Raw genomic sequence first — 20,727 nt, forward strand, 5'->3', positions numbered from 1 at the left:
TTTCAACATGAGAAAGTTCTCACGCTTTCGGTGCCTCCAGAATGGTCATCGGAGTTCAGAGCCAATTAATGCCTTTCTCCTCAATTATGTCAGCACAAGCAACGTGTAAAAAGTTATATTCATGGCCCCTTCCCTGGCTATTAATCTTAGCCCACAGCTCTCTGCCTAGTCTTTGCTGGTTATTAATTATACGGGAGACCACATGTAATTTTTTTTCAGGGTGCCCCATTTTAATAACCAGTAAAGTATACAGTTGTAAGCTGACATTTATAGCATGGGAAGTGGGTAATACCCATGGAGCTTCCCAGGCTATTAGTAAACTACACATACAAAGCACTGATTATAGATCTCAGTCACATATTTTTATCTAACATATGTGTATATATATATATGTGTGTTTTAAAGAATATTTTCTTTGAAAACAATGTGTAAATGACAGAGAATTACTCTATGTAAAAGCTCATGCTAAAATCAAATTGCAATCGGATCGTTTTGCATGCAAATCGGGTGTAAATCAGATGCTAGGTGTTAAAAATCGGATTGTACTCGCAAGAAAATCACATGACACATGAGCCCTGATACATAGGGTATGTGTCCACGTTCAGGATTGCATCAGGATTTGGTCAGGATTTTTCATCAGTATTTGTAAGCCAAAACCAGGAGTGGGTGATAAATGCAAAAGTGGTGCATATGTTTCTATTATACTTTTCCTCTAATTGTTCCACTCCTGGTTTTGGCTTACAAATACTGATGAAAAATCCTGACCAAATCCTGATGCAATCCTGAACGTGGACACATACCCTAAGTGTCCACCCATCATGGATGTCGGTATGTGAGTGGCTGCTCATCAGGGTTTTGCACCGCTGCCACTGCCTATACCATTTCGGCTCTTTGCATCCTGCAGTGTTCCAGTAACCCTGGACTGGTAATCACAGCTCTATATTCAGTGACGCTCCAATAATGGACTGAATGTGCACCTATCCCTCTGTAGCTGAAGAGCCCCTGTAAACCTTAAGATCAGTATCAGTAACTTGCAATGGGTCCACATCTGCTGGTAATCATGGCCCTTTCTCCGGCACAGGCAAGTAGTGCTCTTTATGCCCCATATAAGCTGTCTTGTGCATTCTGAATGAATTTGCTGTTTTTCTTTCTTTCATAACTGAGAAGCCGAACCATTAACCAACTCATTTCTCACGTTGAGTGCGATTCCTCCCAGCCTCACAGGCGTGAGCCAGCGACCAAGCTCCTCTCTTAAAGTCCTCATAGCACGAAAGAGCAAGGATCACACAGAGTGGAGGGAAGGAGAGGCGCTCATTAGTGGAGGAGCCGCACCGATGCACTACTCATCTGATGGCTGCTGCCGAGAATCCAGGACCTAGGAGATTCCTCACCCCCGACACGACATAACCGGTCACATGGAAAATCCATAGAGAACATCATCGCCAGTCTTCCCAGACACGAGGATGACCCTTACCCTCAGATACAGGGGAACGCAGGCGACCATTGCGGTTTCATCCAACTTTCGTAGAAACAGATATTGTAAGTTAAAATAGAAAATTCAGAACGAGGTCAAAGTTTTTCCTTTTCATTTATTTGTGAAAAAAACTCTTAGTAAATGCGAAAAAATAATCATCAAATGAAGGAGTCACAGCTAATAAATAATATTATGTATGTCAGAACTACAGCACTGCAGGTTCAGAGTAGAAATCTCCCAGCATTCCCTGCTTCATTAGTGTATGCACAGAACTATCTGCACCCTGCGCAGCTGTACCTGGTGACTGCACCAGCAGAATAGTGAGTGCAGCTCTGGAGTATAATACAGGATGTAACTCAGGATCAGTAATGTAATGTATGTACGCAGTGACTGCACCAGCAGAATAGTGAGTGCAGCTCTGGAGTATAATACAGGATGTAACTCAGGATCAGTAATGTAATGCATATACACAGTGACTGCACCAGCAGAATAGTGAGTGCAGCTCTGGGGTACAATACAGGATGTAACTCAGGATCAGTAATGTAATGTATGTACACAGTGACTGCACCAGCAGAATAGTGAGTGCAGCTCTGGAGTATAATACAGGAGGTAACTCAGGATCAGTAATGTAATGTATGTACACAGTGACTGCACCAGCAGAATAGTGAGTGCAGCTCTAGAGTATAATACAGGATGTAACTCAGGATCAGTAATGTAATGTATGTACACAGTGACTGCACCAGCAGAATAGTGAGTGCAGCTCTGGGGTATAATACAGGATGTAACTCCGGATCAGTAATGTAATGTATGTACACAGTGACTACACCAGAATAGTGAGTGCAGCTCTGGGGTATAATACAGGATGTAACTCAGGATCAGTAATGTATGTACACAGTGACTGCACCAGTAGAATAGTGAGTGCAGCTCAGGAGTATAATACAGGATGTAACTCAGGATCGGTAATGTAATGTATGTACACAGTGACTGCACCAGCAGAATAGTGAGTGCAGCTCTGGGGTATAATACAGGATGTAACTCAGGATCAGTAATGTATTTACACAGTGACTGCACCAGTAGAATAGTGAGTGCAGCTCAGGAGTATAATACAGGATGTAACTCAGGATCGGTAATGTAATGTATGTACACAGTGACTGCACCAGCAGAATAGTGAGTGCAGCTCTGGGGTATAATACAGGATGTAACTCAGGATCAGTAATGTATTTACACAGTGACTGCACCAGCAGAATAGTGAGTGCAGCTCTGGAGTATAATACAGGATCTAACTCAGGATCAGTAATGTAATGTATGTACACAGTGACTGCACCAGCAGAATAGTGTGTGCAGCCCTGGGGTATAATGCAAGGTGTAATTTAGGGTTAAATACAGGTTTGCTCGCTGCCACTGACATATGTAGCATTTTTCCACATTCCCCCATGAAATAAATACCGTACATTAATTAAGCTCCATCTTGAAGGCTGATGTATTCACGTTGATGGTAATGAAATATTACAATGATGCAGCAAGAAGAAGCAATTTGCTTGTGTAGAACAGTGTAACGGATCTGTCACAATACCTGGTGAATAGCGCTGATTGCGTGTACAGTGTGTGGGGATGTAATTCTTCTATCACTCAGGAGACGGAGAGGCTTGGAGACATTTATAGAACTACTTATGACCATAACTAATCATCCAGCCGGAGGGAGAAGTCTTATATCAGGACACAAGTCTCCCACCCAACTGCAGAAAATTATGATAAAGTGCCCCTAGTGGTCACTGCTTGAACTATTACAGAGCAGAGAAATGGTGCTCCAAACTAACATAATTTAATAAATTCTGACACCTAGTGAGCAAAAGTGGAGCAGTCTTTTAAAACAGGAGTCCTCCCCCTACTCCTTATCATTGTTTTCCTCCTCCTCTTTCTTCTTCTCCCATCACAGTGTTCTCTTTATATATTGCAATCATCATATTATACAGCACTGTGCACTTGCAATTGCTCATTTTTCCTTTCTACCCAGATAATTTCTCCTTTTTTCCATTAGTTCTATGACATCACGCGAGTAATAACTGAAGAGCAGAATCCTTCTAAGCTCTATGTAGAGACAGGAGGTCTATTTTCCCTGTTATCAGTCATCACTGCAAAGTCCTTGTGGATGAGGAGGGAGCAGCTGGGTTAGGAGGTGAAGAGGGGAATGATAAATGCAGGGACAAGAGACTTCCTGTTTCTACAAAGAAAAAAGAGAAGGATTATCTGGGTAGAAAATGAGCAATTGTAAGTGCACAGCGCTGGATAATATGATGAGTGTGATATATAAAGAGGAGAAACACTGTGATGGAGGGAGGAGAAGTAAGAAGAGGAAGGGGAGGAGGATGAGGGCTTCTTTAAATTTAGAATCCTTTTGGCTAATCTGCCTCCTCTCAGAATTTTATTTCAGAAGCCTGTTTATTGCATTTCATTTCCAGAACTGTGTCCCTTTAAGGTTACGTTCCCACAATAAGTTTTTGAGTTTTTTACGCAGCATTTTTTTTTTAAAAAAAGCAAGAAATTTGTTTTGCTTAATTGGCGCAGAAAATCTGCAACATCAAAAACTCACCAAAAGCTCATGGTGGGAACCCCCTCTGTATTGGTGGGGTCCCTATCACATCACACCATAGCAATATGCCATGATATTCTGGACGTGGAAACCTCGTCCCCCATTATGCTGGAGGAAGTTTCACTTTCTATTTTCTGCAATTTTCAGTCTTTGTCAATGTTTGATGATCAGTCCCCAATGTCTAGTAAATAGAAGAGGATCATGATCGTCCCCATAAAACTTCTGTCTTCAAGTAGGAAATGTTCTCCGCTCCATCTAGTGAATATTCTGCTGATATTTATAAGGGAAATTCATCAGGCAATTAAGTGGCCTAGAAAATAATGTCTGCAGGATCGGGAGTAATTTCTTCAAGGGTATTATCACACGGATCGGCAGCGGTGGGAGCAGGAACATTGGGAAAAGCCACGTGCAATATGTGAAAGTAAGCCCAACTCTATCTTACCAGGGAAAAGTGACAATTTCTATCTTGTATCTTTCCATGCTGACTGATCCAGTCTATTATTTTTTCTGCAGCAGACATTTCACAATAGTCTATTAGTCACTAACAGCTTGCGGCTGGCGGTGCTGCCGGGGTCGGCACCATTTTGTTTGCCACTGATACAGTTCTGTAAATTGCAGTGAGCTTTGTTGAGAGTTGAAGATGACTTCACTGTATTCAAACAAGCAACACTTAAATCTGCTCTCACCTCTGCTATACAAGCCTAATTCACAACCCTCGTATCTTCCCTATCCTACAACCCCAAACAGTTATTCAAAACCTTTAACTCCCTTCTCCGCCCCCCACTGCCCCCTCCAACCTCTCTCATCTCTGCTGAGGACTTTGCCACGCAAGCCAAAAATAAAATCGACCAAACAAGGCAAGTCTTCATTGTTCTACCACCACAACCCCTTTGTATACCAGACCAATGCCCAAACCCCATAACCTCCCTATCTAACATCACTGAAGGGGGGCTTAATTGTCTCCTCTCCAAATCGCACCTCACCACCTGTGCGCTTGACCCCATCCGAACTCACCTCCTCCCCATCCTCACCACCACACTTATCCCATCCCTAACCCACCTCTTCAACCTATCACTAACTTCTGGCATCTTCCCTTCTGCTTTCAAACATGCCACAATCACGCCTATCCTTAAAAAGCCAACCCTCGATACAACTGCTATGTCCAGCTATCGCCCAATATCGCCGCTCCCATTCGCTTCCAAACTCCTGGAGCAGCATGTCCACACTGAACTTTCCTCCCACCTCTCATCTAACTTGCTCTTTGACAATCTACAATCTGGTTTCCGCCCCCATCACTCAACTAAGACAGCCTTGACCAAAATCACTAACGACCTACTTACCGCCAAAGCTAACGGACAATACTCTGTACTCCTCCTTCTAAACCTGTCCTCTGCTTTTGACACAGTTGACCACTGCCTCTTACTACAGAGCCTCTCCTCCTTTGGCATCAAAGACCTCGCCCTATCCTGGATCTCCTCATACCTTTCCAACCGCACATTCAGTGTCTCCCACACTACCTCCTCATCCCACCCTCTCTCTGTTGGAGTCCCCCAAGGCTCTGTTCTAGGACCCCTACTCTTCTCAATCTATACACTTGGCCGGGGACAACTCATAAAGTCCCATGGATTCCAGTACCACCTCTATGCTGATGACACTCAGATCTACCTCTCTGGCCCAGAAGTCACCGCTCTGCTGTCCAGAATCCCAGAGTGTCTATCAGCCATATCCTCCTCCTCTCGCTTCCTCAAACTCAATGTGGACAAATCTGAACTCATCATCTTTCCTCCATTCACATAGATCTTCCTTACCTGACCTATCTATCGCAATCAACGACATCATGCTTTCCCCCGTACTGGAAGTCCGTTGCCTCAGAGTAACTTTGACTCTGCCCTGTCCTTCAAACCGCACATCCAAGCTCTGTCCACCTCCTGTTGCCTCCAGCTCAAAAATATCTCCAGAATCCGTCCTTTCCTCAACCGTCAATCTACTGAAATGCTTGTGCATGCCCTCATCATCTCCAGCCTTGACTACTGCAACATCCTTTTCTGCGGCCTCCCTGCTAACACCCTTGCACCTCTCCAGTCCATCCTTAACTCTGCTGCCCGACTAATTCATCTCTCTCCTCGCTACTCCTCCGCTTCCCCCCCTCTGTAAATCTCTTCACTGGCTCCCATTCCCTCAGCGTATCCAGTTCAACTTACTAATACTGACCTACAAAGCCATCCATAACCTGTCTGCTCCATATATCTCTGAACTAATCTCCCGATATCTTCCCTCATGTAATCTCCGGTCCTCCCAAGACCTCGTTCTCTCCTCCACACTTATCCGCTCCTCACCCAACCGCCTCCAAGACTTCTCCAGAATATCCCCCATCCTCTGGAATTCTCTGCCCCAACACGTCTGACTATCAACCACATTCGGATCCTTCAGAGGGAACCTAAAAACCCATCTCTTCAGGAAAGCCTATTGTCAGGACTCAAAACATTTTTTATTACCTTTTTGTGCATTACTGCCCATTTCCAAGATGGCGTCTTTGGTCTCATGTGCACTGTGTCTTCCTGCTATAAAACTCCACCCCAGCCTTCAGTCTGTGCTAGAGTATTCTGGCTTGCATCCAGCTCCTGGCCTCTGGTACTCCCTGGCTATATACCTGCTCCTGTGAACCTGTGGGGTTATCCTGCTACTCTGCTCTGAGTTCCTGCTGCATACACCAGTTCCAGTAATCCTCCTTCATCTGCTGCTCATGTTTGCTTCCATCTGCATTTGCTGGACATGTAAGCTGTTTCTGCTCTGCAAGAACCTGAGACTATTACCCAGACCTCCCTGGTTGAGCTAAGATATTATTTGAACTGCCTTATAAGCATATCTATCTGTGTTTTGGACTAAGCAAGGACTTATTCGTGTCAAGTATCCTCAAGAATAATTGTGCTTCATAGACTTTCTGCGTGATTGCATTTTTCTCTGAAGTTTCCTATAGACTGCTGAGCTGCATTTGATATTTGCACCAAGTGTTGTGGACTTGGGTTTCTCTCTGCACCTGTTTGAATCACCGTATGATAATATAGACTTTACCACTTATAAAACTGTGTCCTGTAGTTGTCTTGTTCCACGCAGAGTCTCCTGAGTTATCCCCTATAATTATTACAGGATACTATAGCCTAAAAAAAAAAGGAGACTGCTGGAACAATGACTGCAGAAAGCAGACTAGAGCAGGCGTTTTCCATAATTAGATCACTGCAGAAAGATGTGGAAGGTCTGCAAAAGAAGTTTGGAATCTTTGAATTCAATCAACAAGTGTTTGGACAGACTATGCAGGACTTAAGCAACCGCATGGCAGCCCAGGAAAACAAACTTGCTGGCATAGAGTCCCAGTATGGACGGGTTTTTCAGGACATAAGCACGCAAATAGCTGCACAAGCGACTTTTCCCTCTGGGCAACCGCCACCAGTTAGCCCACCTAAGTTGCCCCCATTCAGATTTAATGGTGATCGCGACAAATTTCGTGGCTTTGTGAATCAATGTATGCTATATTTTGATGTGCATGCTGACCGTTTACCTAATGATAGATCCAAAGTATTGTGTGTAATAATGCTGCTGACCGCACGAGCGCTCGCCTGGGCGAATCCGATGATTGAGTCTCGTGACCCACGGTTAAATAACTTGGATGATTTCTTGGCCGCTATGGCATTAATGTTTGATGATCCTAATCGCTGTGCAACCTGTTATGATCCCAATGGCAAAGGATCTCAGAGATTACAGCAAAGTCTGCAAACATAAATACCAGCTCATAGGGACGTGGTAACTAGGCTGACCATATACCGTACCTGATCCTAGCACAAACACTAACAGTAGCCGGGGAACGTGCCTACGTTGATCCTAGACGTCTCGCGCCAGCCGGAGAACTAACTAACCCTATAAGGGAAAATAAGACCTCTCTTGCCTCCAGAGAAAAGACCCCAAAGTAATACAAGCCCCCAACAAATAATAACGGTGAGGTAAGAAGAAAAGACAAACGTAAGAATGAACTAGATTTTAGCAAAGAGAGGCCCACTGACTAATAGCAGAATATAGTAAGATGACTTATATGGTCAGCAAAAACCCTGCAAAATATCCACGCTGAATATCCAAGAACCCCCAAACCGACTAATGGTGTGGGGGGAGAATATCAGCCCCCTAGAGCTTCCAGCGATATCAGGAATCACATTTTGTACAAGCTGGACAAAAATATAAACAATGCAAATGATCAAAAATAAGAAAGCAGGACTTAGCTTATCTTGCAAAGAACCAGGACCTAAAGACAGGAGCAAACAGAAATGAACTGATTACAACGATGCCAGGCACTGGACTGAGAATCCAGGAAGTTTAAATAGCAACACCCCAGGCCTAACGAAGCAGGTGAGTACCAACCTGGTAAAAGACAATCCAAGTGCCAAATCACTAGTGACCACAAGAGGGAGCCAAGGAGTATAGTTCACAACAGTACCCCCCCTTTAAGGAGGGGTCACCGAACCCTCACCAAGGCCACCAGGGCGACCAGGATGAGCAGCATGGAAGGCACGAACCAAATCGGCCGCATGAACATCAGAGGCGGCCACCCAGGAATTATCCTCCTGACCATAGCCCTTCCATTTGACCAAATACTGAAGCCTCCGTCTAGAGAGACGAGAATCCAAGATCTTCTCTACCACGTACTCCAACTCGCCCTCAACCAACACCGGAGCAGGAGGCTCAACAGCAGGAACCACAGGCACAACGTACCGCGGCAACAAAGACCTATGGAACACGTTGTGAATGGCAAACGACACCGGAAGATCCAAACGAAAAGAAACCGGGTTAAGAACTTCCAAAATTTTATAAGGACCAATAAAGCGAGGCTTAAACTTAGGAGAGGAAACCTTCAGAGGGACATACCGAGAAGACAACCAAACCAAATCCCCAACACGAAGTCGGGGGCCCACACCGCGGCGGCGGTTGGCAATACGCTGAGCCTTCTCCTGTGACAACTTCAAGTTGTCCACCACAAGATTCCAAATCCGCTGCAACCTATCCACCACGGAATCCACCCCAGGACAGTCAGAAGACTCAACATGACCCGAGGAGAAACGAGGATGAAAACCAGAGTTGCAGAAGAATGGCGAAACCAAAGTAGCGGAACTAGCCCGATTGTTAAGGGCAAACTCCGCCAATGGCAAGAAGGTCACCCAATTATCCTGGTCCGCAGAAACAAAACTGTTGTGAATTTGGATTCTGGGCTCCCCCGGTGGCTACTGGTGGAATTGAACTGGTGTCTTCATCTTCTCTGTTCACCTGTTCCCATCAAGATGTGGGAGTCGCTATATAACCTTGCTGCTTTGTTAGTTGCTTGCCGGTCAACAATGTTATCAGAAGCCTCTCTGTGCTTGTTCCTGCTCCTAGACAACTACTAGATAAGTTGGACTCTTGTCCATGTTTGTTTTTGCATTTTTGTTCCAGTTCACAGCTGTAGTTTCGTTACTGTGTCTGGAAAGCTCTTGTGAACAGGAATTGCCACTCTGGTGTTATGAGTTAATGCCAGAGTTTTAAAGTAATTTCTGGATGGTGTTTTGATAGGGTTTTTAGCTGACCATGAAAGTGTTCTTTCTGTCTTCTGCTATGTAGTAAGTGGACCTCAAATTTGCTAAACCTATTTTCATACTACGTTTTGTTATTTCATCTTAATTCACCGCCAATACATGTGGGGGGCCTCTGTCTCCTTTCGGGGTATTTCTCTAGAGGTGAGCTAGGACTTATTTTCCTCTGCTAGCATTATTTAGTCCTCCGGCTGGTGCTGGGCATCTAGAATCAACGTAGGCATGCTACCCGGCCACTGCTAGTTGTGTGTTAGGTTTAGTTCATGGTCAGCTCAGTTCCCATCTTCCAAGAGCTAGTTCCTATATATGCTGATGCTATGTTCTTTTGCCATTGAGATCATGACAGTTTGACCGGCCCACAAAGTGTTAATTGTTTGGGCTGAAGCAGGAGATAGAGAAGTGTTTAAGGGAAATTTTTTTTTTTTTTTTCCCTTCAGAGTTTTGCTGTCTAGCCCTTAATTGCTGTCTAGCTGCTTCTTACCTCCTCTTAACCCTTGAATGGCTCTGTGTCCACCTGTTTGTAATGGATCTTCAGAGTGTAACTGCAGGTTTGAATAATCTCGCCACGAAGGTACAAAATTTGCAAGATTTTGTTTGTCATGCACCTGTATCTGAGCCGAGAATTCCTTTGCCGGAATTTTTCTCGGGGAATAGATCTGGGTTTCAGAATTTTCGAAATAATTGCAAATTATTTTTGTCCCTGAAATCTCGCTCTGCCGGAGACCCTGCACAGCAGGTCAGGATTGTGATTTCCTTGCTCCGGGGCGACCCTCAAGACTGGGCTTTTTCATTGACACCAGGGGATCCTGCGTTGCTCAATGTGGATGCGTTTTTTCTGGCCTTGGGGTTGCTTTATGACGAACCTCATTTGGAGCTTCAGGCAGAAAAAACTTTGATGTCCCTATCTCAGGGGCAAGATGAAGCGGAAATTTACTGCCAAAGATTCCGTAAATGGTCTGTGCTTACTCAGTGGAATGAGTGCGCCCTGGCGGCGACTTTCAGAGAGGGTCTCTCTGATGCCATTAAGGATGTTATGGTGGGGTTCCCTGTGCCTGCGGGTCTGAATGAGTCCATGACAATGGCTATTCAGATCGATAGGCGTTTGCGGGAGCGCAAACCAGTGCACCATCTGGCGGTGTCCACTGAGAAGTCGCCAGAGAGTATGCAGTGTGATAGAATTCTGTCCCGAAGCGAGCGGCAGAATTTTAGACGGAAAAATGGGTTGTGTTTCTATTGTGGTGATTCTACTCATGTTATATCAGCATGCTCTAAACGCACTAAAAAGCTTGGTAAATCTGTTTCCATTTGCACCTCACCGTCTAAGTTTATTCTATCTGTGACCCTGATTTGCTCTTTGTCATCTATTACCACGGACGCCTATGTCGACTCTGGCGCCGCTTTGAGTCTTATGGATTGGTCCTTTGCCAAACGCTGTGGGTATGATTTAGAGCCTTTGGAGACTCCTATTCCTCTGAAGGGGATTGACTCCACCCCATTGGCTAATAATAAACCACAATACTGGACACAAGTAACTATGCGTATTAATCCGGATCATCAGGAGATTATTCGCTTTCTGGTGCTGTATAATCTACATGATGATTTGGTGCTAGGATTGCCTTGGCTGCAATCTCACAACCCAGTCCTCGACTGGAGAGCTATGTCTGTGTTGAGCTGGGGATGTAAGGGGGCTCATGGGGATGTACCTGTGGTTTCCATTTCATCATCTATTCCCTCTGAAATTCCTGAGTTCCTGTCTGACTATCGTGACGTCTTTGAAGAATCCAAGCTTGGTTCGTTACCTCCGCACCGAGAGTGCGATTGTGCCATAGATTTAATCCCGGGTAGTAAATACCCAAAGGGTCGTTTATTTAATCTGTCTGTGCCTGAACATGCTGCTATGCGAGAATATATAAAGGAGTCCTTGGAAAAGGGACATATTCGTCCATCGTCATCTCCCTTAGGAGCCGGTTTTTTCTTTGTGTCAAAAAAAGACGGCTCTTTGAGACCATGTATTGATTATCGGCTTTTGAATAAAATCACTGTTAAATATCAATACCCATTGCCGTTGCTGACTGATTTGTTTGCTCGCATAAAGGGGGCCAAGTGGTTCTCTAAGATTGACCTTCGTGGGGCGTATAATTTGGTGCGAATCAGGCAGGGGGATGAGTGGAAAACCGCATTTAATACGCCCGAGGGCCACTTTGAGTATTTAGTGATGCCTTTTGGTCTTTCAAATGCTCCGTCAGTTTTCCAGTCCTTTATGCATGATATTTTTCGCGATTATTTGGATAAATTTATGATTGTGTATCTGGATGATATTCTGATTTTTTCGGATGACTGGGACTCTCATGTCCAGCAAGTCAGGAGGGTTTTTCAGGTTTTGCGGTCTAATTCTTTGTGTGTGAAGGGTTCTAAGTGTGTTTTTGGGGTACAGAGGATTTCCTTTTTGGGATATATTTTTTCCCCCTCTTCCATTGAAATGGATCCTGTCAAGGTTCAAGCTATTTGTGATTGGACGCAGCCCTCTTCTCTTAAGAGTCTTCAGAAATTTTTGGGCTTTGCTAACTTTTATCGTCGATTTATTGCTGGTTTTTCGGATATTGCTAAGCCATTGACCGATTTGACTAAGAAGGGTGCTGATGTTGCTGATTGGTCCCCTGATGCTGTGGAGGCCTTTCGGGAGCTTAAGCGCCGTTTTTCCTCTGCCCCTGTGTTGCGTCAGCCTGATGTTGCTCTACCTTTTCAGGTTGAGGTCGACGCTTCTGAGATCGGAGCTGGGGCAGTGTTGTCGCAGAAAAGTTCTGACTGCTCCGTGATGAGGCCTTGTGCCTTCTTTTCCCGTAAATTTTCGCCCGCTGAGCGGAATTATGATGTTGGGAATCGGGAGCTTTTGGCCATGAAGTGGGCTTTTGAGGAGTGGCGCCATTGGCTTGAGGGGGCCAGACATCAGGTGGTGGTATTGACGGACCACAAAAATTTGATTTATCTTGAGACCGCCAGGCGCCTGAATCCTAGACAGGCGCGCTGGTCATTATTTTTCTCTCGGTTTAATTTTGTGGTGTCATACCTACCGGGTTCTAAGAATGTTAAGGCGGATGCCCTTTCTAGGAGTTTTGAGCCTGACTCGCCTGGTAACTCTGAGCCCACAGGTATCCTTAAGGATGGAGTGGTATTGTCAGCCGTTTCTCCAGACCTGCGGCGGGCCTTGCAGGAGTTTCAGGATAGACCTGATCGTTGCCCACCTGATAAACTGTTTGTTCCTGATGATTGGACCAGTAGAGTAATCTCTGAGGTTCATTCTTCTGCGTTGGCAGGTCATCCTGGCATTTTTGGTACCAGGGATTTGGTGGCAAGGTCCTTCTGGTGGCCTTCCCTGTCACGAGATGTGCGAGGCTTTGTGCAGTCTTGTGACGTTTGTGCTCGGGCCAAGCCTTGTTGTTCTCGGGCTAGTGGATTATTGTTGCCCTTGCCTATTCCTAAGAGGCCTTGGACGCACATCTCGATGGATTTTATTTCAGATCTGCCTGTTTATCAGAAGATGTCTGTCATCTGGGTGGTGTGTGACCGTTTCTCTAAGATGGTCCATTTGGTTCCTCTGCCCAAGTTGCCTTCTTCTTCCGAGTTGGTTCCTCTGTTTTTTCAAAATGTTGTTCGTTTGCATGGTATTCCTGAGAATATCGTTTCTGACAGAGGGACTCAATTCGTGTCTAGATTTTGGCGGGCATTCTGTGCTAGGATGGGCATAGATTTATCTTTTTCGTCCGCTTTCCATCCTCTGACGAATGGCCAGACCGAGCGGATTAATCAGACCCTGGAGACATATCTGAGGTGTTTTGTGTCTGCTGACCAGGATGATTGGGTTGCTTTTTTGCCATTGGCGGAGTTCGCTCTCAATAATCGGGCCAGCTCTGCCACTTTGGTGTCCCCGTTTTTCTGTAATTCGGGGTTTCATCCTCGATTTTCCTCTGGTCAGGTGGAATCTTCGGATTGTCCTGGAGTGGATGCTGTGGTGGAGAGATTGCATCAGATCTGGGGGCAGGTGGTGGACAATTTGAGGTTGTCCCAGGAGAAGACTCAGCTTTTTGCCAACCGCCACCGTCGTGTTGGTCCTCGGCTTTGTGTTGGGGATTTGGTGTGGTTGTCTTCTCGTTTTGTCCCTATGAGGGTCTCTTCTCCTAAGTTTAAGCCTCGGTTCATCGGCCCGTATAAGATATTGGAGATTCTTAACCCTGTTTCCTTCCGTTTGGACCTCCCTGCATCCTTTTCTATTCATAACGTTTTTCATCGGTCATTATTGCGCAGGTATGAGGTACCGGTTGTGCCTTCCGTTGAGCCTCCTGCTCCGGTGTTGGTTGAGGGTGAGTTGGAGTACGTTGTGGAGAAAATCTTAGACTCTCGTGTTTCCAGACGGAGACTCCAGTATCTGGTCAAGTGGAAGGGATACGGCCAGGAGGATAATTCTTGGGTGAATGCATCTGATGTTCATGCCTCTGATCTGGTTCGTGCCTTTCATAGGGCCCATCCTGATCGCCCTGGTGGTTCTGGTGAGGGTTCGGTGCCCCCTCCTTGAGGGGGGGGTACTGTTGTGAATTTGGATTCTGGGCTCCCCCGGTGGCTACTGGTGGAATTGAACTGGTGTCTTCATCTTCTCTGTTCACCTGTTCCCATCAAGATGTGGGAGTCGCTATATAACCTTGCTGCTTTGTTAGTTGCTTGCCGGTCAACAATGTTATCAGAAGCCTCTCTGTGCTTGTTCCTGCTCCTAGACAACTACTAGATAAGTTGGACTCTTGTCCATGTTTGTTTTTGCATTTTTGTTCCAGTTCACAGCTGTAGTTTCGTTACTGTGTCTGGAAAGCTCTTGTGAACAGGAATTGCCACTCTGGTGTTATGAGTTAATGCCAGAGTTTTAAAGTAATTTCTGGATGGTGTTTTGATAGGGTTTTTAGCTGACCATGAAAGTGTTCTTTCTGTCTTCTGCTATGTAGTAAGTGGACCTCAAATTTGCTAAACCTATTTTCATACTACGTTTTGTTATTTCATCTTAATTCACCGCCAATACATGTGGGGGGCCTCTGTCTCCTTTCGGGGTATTTCTCTAGAGGTGAGCTAGGACTTATTTTCCTCTGCTAGCATTATTTAGTCCTCCGGCTGGTGCTGGGCATCTAGAATCAACGTAGGCATGCTACCCGGCCACTGCTAGTTGTGTGTTAGGTTTAGTTCATGGTCAGCTCAGTTCCCATCTTCCAAGAGCTAGTTCCTATATATGCTGATGCTATGTTCTTTTGCCATTGAGATCATGACACAAAACATCTCAAATAAGCCTCCAGTGTCTGATTAGTTCGCTCCGTTTGACCATTAGTCTGAGGATGGAAGGCAGATGAAAACGACAAATCAATGCCCATTTTAGCACAAAAAGATCGCCAGAATCTGGACACAAACTGGGATCCTCTGTCGGACATGATATTCTCCGGAATGCCGTGTAAACGAACCACATTCTGAAAAAACAAAGGAACCAGATCGGAAGAGGAAGGCAACTTAGGCAAGGGTACCAAATGGACCATCTTGGAAAAACGATCACACACCACCCAGATGACAGACATTCCTTGAGACACCGGAAGATCAGAAATGAAATCCATGGAAATGTGTGTCCAAGGCCTCTTCGGGACGGGCAAGGGCAGAAGCAACCCGCTAGCACGAGAACAACAAGGCTTAGCCCGAGCACAAGTCCCACAGGACTGCACAAATGACCGCACATCCCGTGACAAGGAAGGCCACCAAAAGGACCTAGCCACCAAATCTCGGGTACCAAAAATTCCCGGATGCCCTGCCAACACCGAGGAATGAACCTCGGAAATGACTTTGCTGGTCCATTTATCAGGAACAAACAGTCTGTCGGGTGGACAAGAGTCAGGTCTACCAGCCTGAAATCTCTGCAACACACGTCGCAGATCAGGAGATATGGCCGACACGATTACTCCCACTTTAAGAATACCAGCTGGCTCCGAGACTCCAGGAGAGTCAGGCACAAAGCTCCTAGAAAGAGCATCAGCCTTAACATTCTTCGAACCAGGCAGGTACGAGACCACAAAGTCAAAACGAGAGAAAAACAATGACCTACGAGCCTGTCTAGGATTCAGGCGCTTAGCAGACTCGAGATACATCAGATTTTTGTGATCAGCCAAGACCACCACACGATGCTTAGCACCCTCGAGCCAATGACGCCACTCCTCAAATGCCCACTTCATGGCCAACAACTCCCGATTACCAACATCATAGTTCCGCTCAGCAGGCGAAAACTTCCTAGAGAAAAAAGCACATGGTCTCATCACAGAGCAACCAGAGCCTCTCTGCGACAAAACAGCCCCAGCACCGATCTCAGAAGCATCCACTTCAACCTGAAAGGGAAGTGAGACATCAGGCTGGCACAAAACAGGCGCCGAAGTAAACCGGCGCTTCAGCTCCTGGAAGGCCTCCACGGCTGCAGGGGCCCAACTAGTCACATCAGAACCTTTCTTGGTCATATCCGTCAAAGGTTTAACAACGCTAGAAAAGTTAGCGATAAAGCGACGGTAGAAATTAGCAAACCCCAAGAACTTCTGAAGACTCTTAACAGACGTGGGCTGAGTCCAATCATGAATAGCTCGGACCTTGACTGGGTCCATCTCCACAGCAGAAGGGGAGAAAATAAAACCCAAAAAGGAAACCTTCTGCACTCCAAAGAGACACTTTGAGCCCTTCACAAACAAAGCATTATCACGCAAAACCTGAAACACCATCCTGACCTGCTTTACATGAGAATCCCAATCATCCGAGAAAACCAGAATATCATCCAGATAAACAATCATAAATTTATCCAGATACTTCCGGAAGATATCATGCATAAAGGACTGAAACACTGAAGGAGCATTAGAGAGCCCAAGGGGCATCACCAAGTATTCAAAATGACCTTCGGGCGTATTGAATGCAGTTTTCCATTCATCTCCCTGCCTAATGCGCGCAAGGTTGTACGCACCACGAAGATCTATCTTGGTGAACCACTTGGCACCCTTAATCCGAGCAAACAAGTCTGACAATAGTGGCAAAGGATACTGAAACTTAACAGTGATTTTATTCAGAAGCCGATAGTCTATACAAGGTCTCAAAGACCCGTCTTTCTTGGCCACAAAAAAGAATCCCGCACCAAGAGGGGAAGAGGATGGACGAATATGCCCCTTCTCCAAAGACTCCTTGACATAAGAACGCATCGCGGCATGCTCGGGTACAGACAAATTAAATAATCGTCCCTTAGGAAATTTACTGCCAGGAATCAATTCTATAGCGCAGTCACAGTCCCTATGAGGAGGAAGAGCACTGGACCTGGACTCACTGAATACATCCTGATACTCACACAAATACTCAGGAACCTCTGAAGGAGTAGAAGTAGCAATAGACACCGGTGGAGAATCGTAATGAATTCCCTGACAACCCCAACTCGACACCGACATAGCCTTCCAATCCAAAACAGGATTATGGGTCTGTAACCATGGCAGACCTAACACGACCAAATCATTCATTTTATGCAGAACAAGAAAACGAATCACCTCCCGATGTTCAGGAGTCATGCACATGGTCACTTGTGTCCAATACTGCGGTTTATTTTCCGCCAGTGGCGTAGCATCAATTCCCCTGAGAGGAATAGGAACTTTTAAAGGCTCCAGGACAAAACCACAGCGCTTGGTAAACGACAAGTCCATAAGACTCAGGGCAGCACCTGAATCCACAAACGCCATAACAGGGTAGGAAGACAATGAACAAATTAAAGTCACAGACAAAATAAATTTAGGCTGCAAATTACCAATGGAGACAGGACTGACAACCTTGGTTAGGCGTTTAGAGCATGCTGATATAACATGTGTAGAATCACCACAGTAAAAACACAGCCCATTCTGTCGTCTATGATTTTGTCGTTCGGTTCTAGTCAGGATTCTATCACATTGCATTAAAACAGGTGTCTGTTCAGACAACACCGCCAGAGGATTAGCGGATTTGCGCTCCCGCAAACGCCGATCAATCTGAATAGCCAGCGCCATAGAATCATTCAGAGTTGTAGGAATTGTGAAACCCACCATCACATTCTTAATGGCTTCAGAAAGACCATTTCTGAAATTTGCAGCCAGAGCACATTCATTCCATTGAGTAAGCACGGACCATTTCCGAAATTTTTGGCAATACACTTCGGCTTCATCCTGGCCCTGAGAGATAGCCAGTAGAGCTTTTTCTGCCTGAATTTCAAGATTAGGCTCCTCATAAAGCAATCCGAGCGCCAGAAAAAACGCATCAACATCCGCCAATGCCGGATCTCCTGGTGCTAACGAGAAAGCCCAATCCTGAGGGTCGCCACGCAAAAAGGAGATAACAATTTTAACTTGCTGAGCTGAATCTCCAGACGAACGAGGTTTCAAAGATAGAAACAATTTACAATTATTCCTAAAATTCCTAAATTTAAATCGATCTCCAGAGAACAGTTCAGTAATAGGTATCTTAGGCTCAGACATAGGACTGCTAACAACAAAATCCTGAATGCTCTGCACTCGTGCAGCAAGCTGATCCACACTAGTAATCAAGGTCTGAACATTCATGTCTGCAGCAAAGCTTACAGCCACTCTGAGAAAAAGGGGAAGTGTTGTGAATTGACTTTTTGGCTCCCTCTTGTGGTCACTAGTGGTATGACTCTGGGATTGTCTTTCTTCAGTTTGGAACTCACCTGGGTCGTTAGTCCAGGGGTGTCGCTATATTAACTTCCTGGATCCTTAGTCCAGTGCCTGGCATCGTTGTAATCAGATCCTTCTGTTGCTCCTGTCTGCTGGTCCTGGCTCTTGCAAAATTAAGCTAAGTCCTGTTTCTTTGTTTTTTGAGTTATTTACTTGCTCCTATTTTTGTCCAGCTTGTACTAAATGTGATTTCTGACCTTGCTGGAAGCTCTAGGGGGCTGGTGTTCTCCCCCCGGCCGTTAGTCGGTTCGGGGGTTCTTGAATATCCAGCGTGGATATTTTAATAGGGTTTTTGCTGACCATATAAGTCATCTTACTATATTCTGCTATTAGCTAGTGGGCCTCTCTTTGCTAAATACCTAGCTCATGCTTATGTTTGTCTTTTCCTCTTACCTCACCGTTATTATTTGTTGGGGGCTTGTATCCAACTTTTGGGGTCTTTTCTCTGGAGGCAAGAAAGGTCTTTCTTTTCCCTTCTAGGGTTAGTTAGTTCTCCGGCTGGCGCGAGATGTCTAGAACCAACGTAGGCACGTTCCCCGGCTGCTTCTATTTGTGGTGCTAGGATTAGATATATGGTCAGCCCAGTTACCACTGCCCTATGAGCTGGTTTTTTGTGTTTGCAGACTTGGTATTTATTCCTGAGACCCTCTGCCATTGGGGTCATAACAGAATGCCAGGCCAACATTGAATGTTTAATGCATGATTTGGTCGTTTTGGGTTTGCCATGGTTACAGACTCATAATCCAGTCTTGGATTGGAAGGCAATGTCTGTGTCAAGTTGGGGCTGTCAGGGTATTCATGGTGATTCCCCGCCGGTGTCTATTGCTTCCTCTACTCCTTCGGAAGTTCCTGAGTATTTGTCTGATTATCAGGATGTGTTCAGCGAGTCCAGGTCCAGTGTTCTGCCTCCTCATAGGGACTGTGACTGTGCCATAGATTTGATCCCAGGTAGCAAATTTCCTAAGGGAAGACTATTTAATCTGTCTGTACCTGAGCATACCGCAATGCGTTCGTATATCAAGGAATCTCTGGAGAAGGGGCATATCCGTCCTTCCTCTTCCCCTCTTGGTGCGGGATTCTTTTTTGTGGCCAAGAAGGACGGATCTTTGAGACCTTGTATTGACTATCGGCTTTTGAATAAAATCACTGTTAAATTTCAGTATCCTTTGCCTCTGTTGTCAGACTTGTTTGCCCGAATTAAAGGTGCCAAGTGGTTCACCAAGATAGATCTTCGTGGTGCGTACAACCTTGTGCGCATTAAGCGAGGAGATGAATGGAAAACCGCGTTTAATACGCCCGAAGGTCATTTTGAGTACTTGGTGATGCCTTTTGGGCTCTCTAATGCTCCTTCAGTGTTTCAGTCCTTTATGCATGATATTTTCCGGAAGTATCTGGATAAATTTATGATCGTTTATCTGGATGATATTCTGTTTTTTTCTGATGACTGGGACTCGCATGTAGAGCAGGTCAGGATGGTGTTTCAGGTTTTGCGTGAGAATGCATTTTTTGTTAAAGGCTCAAAGTGTCTCTTTGGAGTACAGAAGGTTCCCTTTTTGGGGTTTATTTTTTCCCCTTCTGCGGTGGAGATGGACCCAGTCAAGGTCCGTGCTATTCATGATTGGACTCAACCCACGTCAGTTAAGAGTCTTCAGAAGTTCTTGGGTTTTGCTAACTTCTACCGTCGTTTTATTGCTAATTTTTCTAGCATTGCTAAACCTTTGACGGATATGACCAAGAAAGGTTATGATGTTGCTAACTGGGCTCCTGCAGCCGTGGAGGCTTTCCAGGAGTTGAAGCGCCGGTTTACTTCGGCGCCTGTTTTGTGCCAGCCTGATGTCTCACTTCCCTTTCAGGTTGAAGTGGATGCTTCTGAGATTGGGGCAGGGGCCGTTTTGTCGCAGAGAGGCCCTGGTTGCTCTGTGATGAGACCTTGTGCCTTTTTCTCGAGGAAGTTTTCGCCTGCTGAGCGGAATTATGATGTTGGCAATCGGGAGTTGTTGGCCATGAAGTGGGCATTTGAGGAGTGGCGTCATTGGCTCGAGGGTGCTAAGCATCGTGTGGTGGTCTTGACTGATCACAAAAATTTGATGTATCTCGAGTCTGCTAAACGCCTGAATCCTAGACAGGCCCGCTGGTCATTGTTTTTCTCCCGTTTTGACTTTGTGGTCTCGTATTTACCAGGTTCAAAGAATGTGAAGGCTGATGCTCTTTCAAGGAGCTTTGTGCCTGACTCTCCGGGAGTCGCAGAACCAGTTGGTATTCTTAAAGAGGGAGTTATCTTGTCAGCCATTTCTCCAGATT

Source organism: Ranitomeya variabilis, chromosome 4, assembly GCF_051348905.1.
Source record: "Ranitomeya variabilis isolate aRanVar5 chromosome 4, aRanVar5.hap1, whole genome shotgun sequence".
NCBI lineage: Eukaryota > Metazoa > Chordata > Amphibia > Anura > Dendrobatidae > Ranitomeya > Ranitomeya variabilis.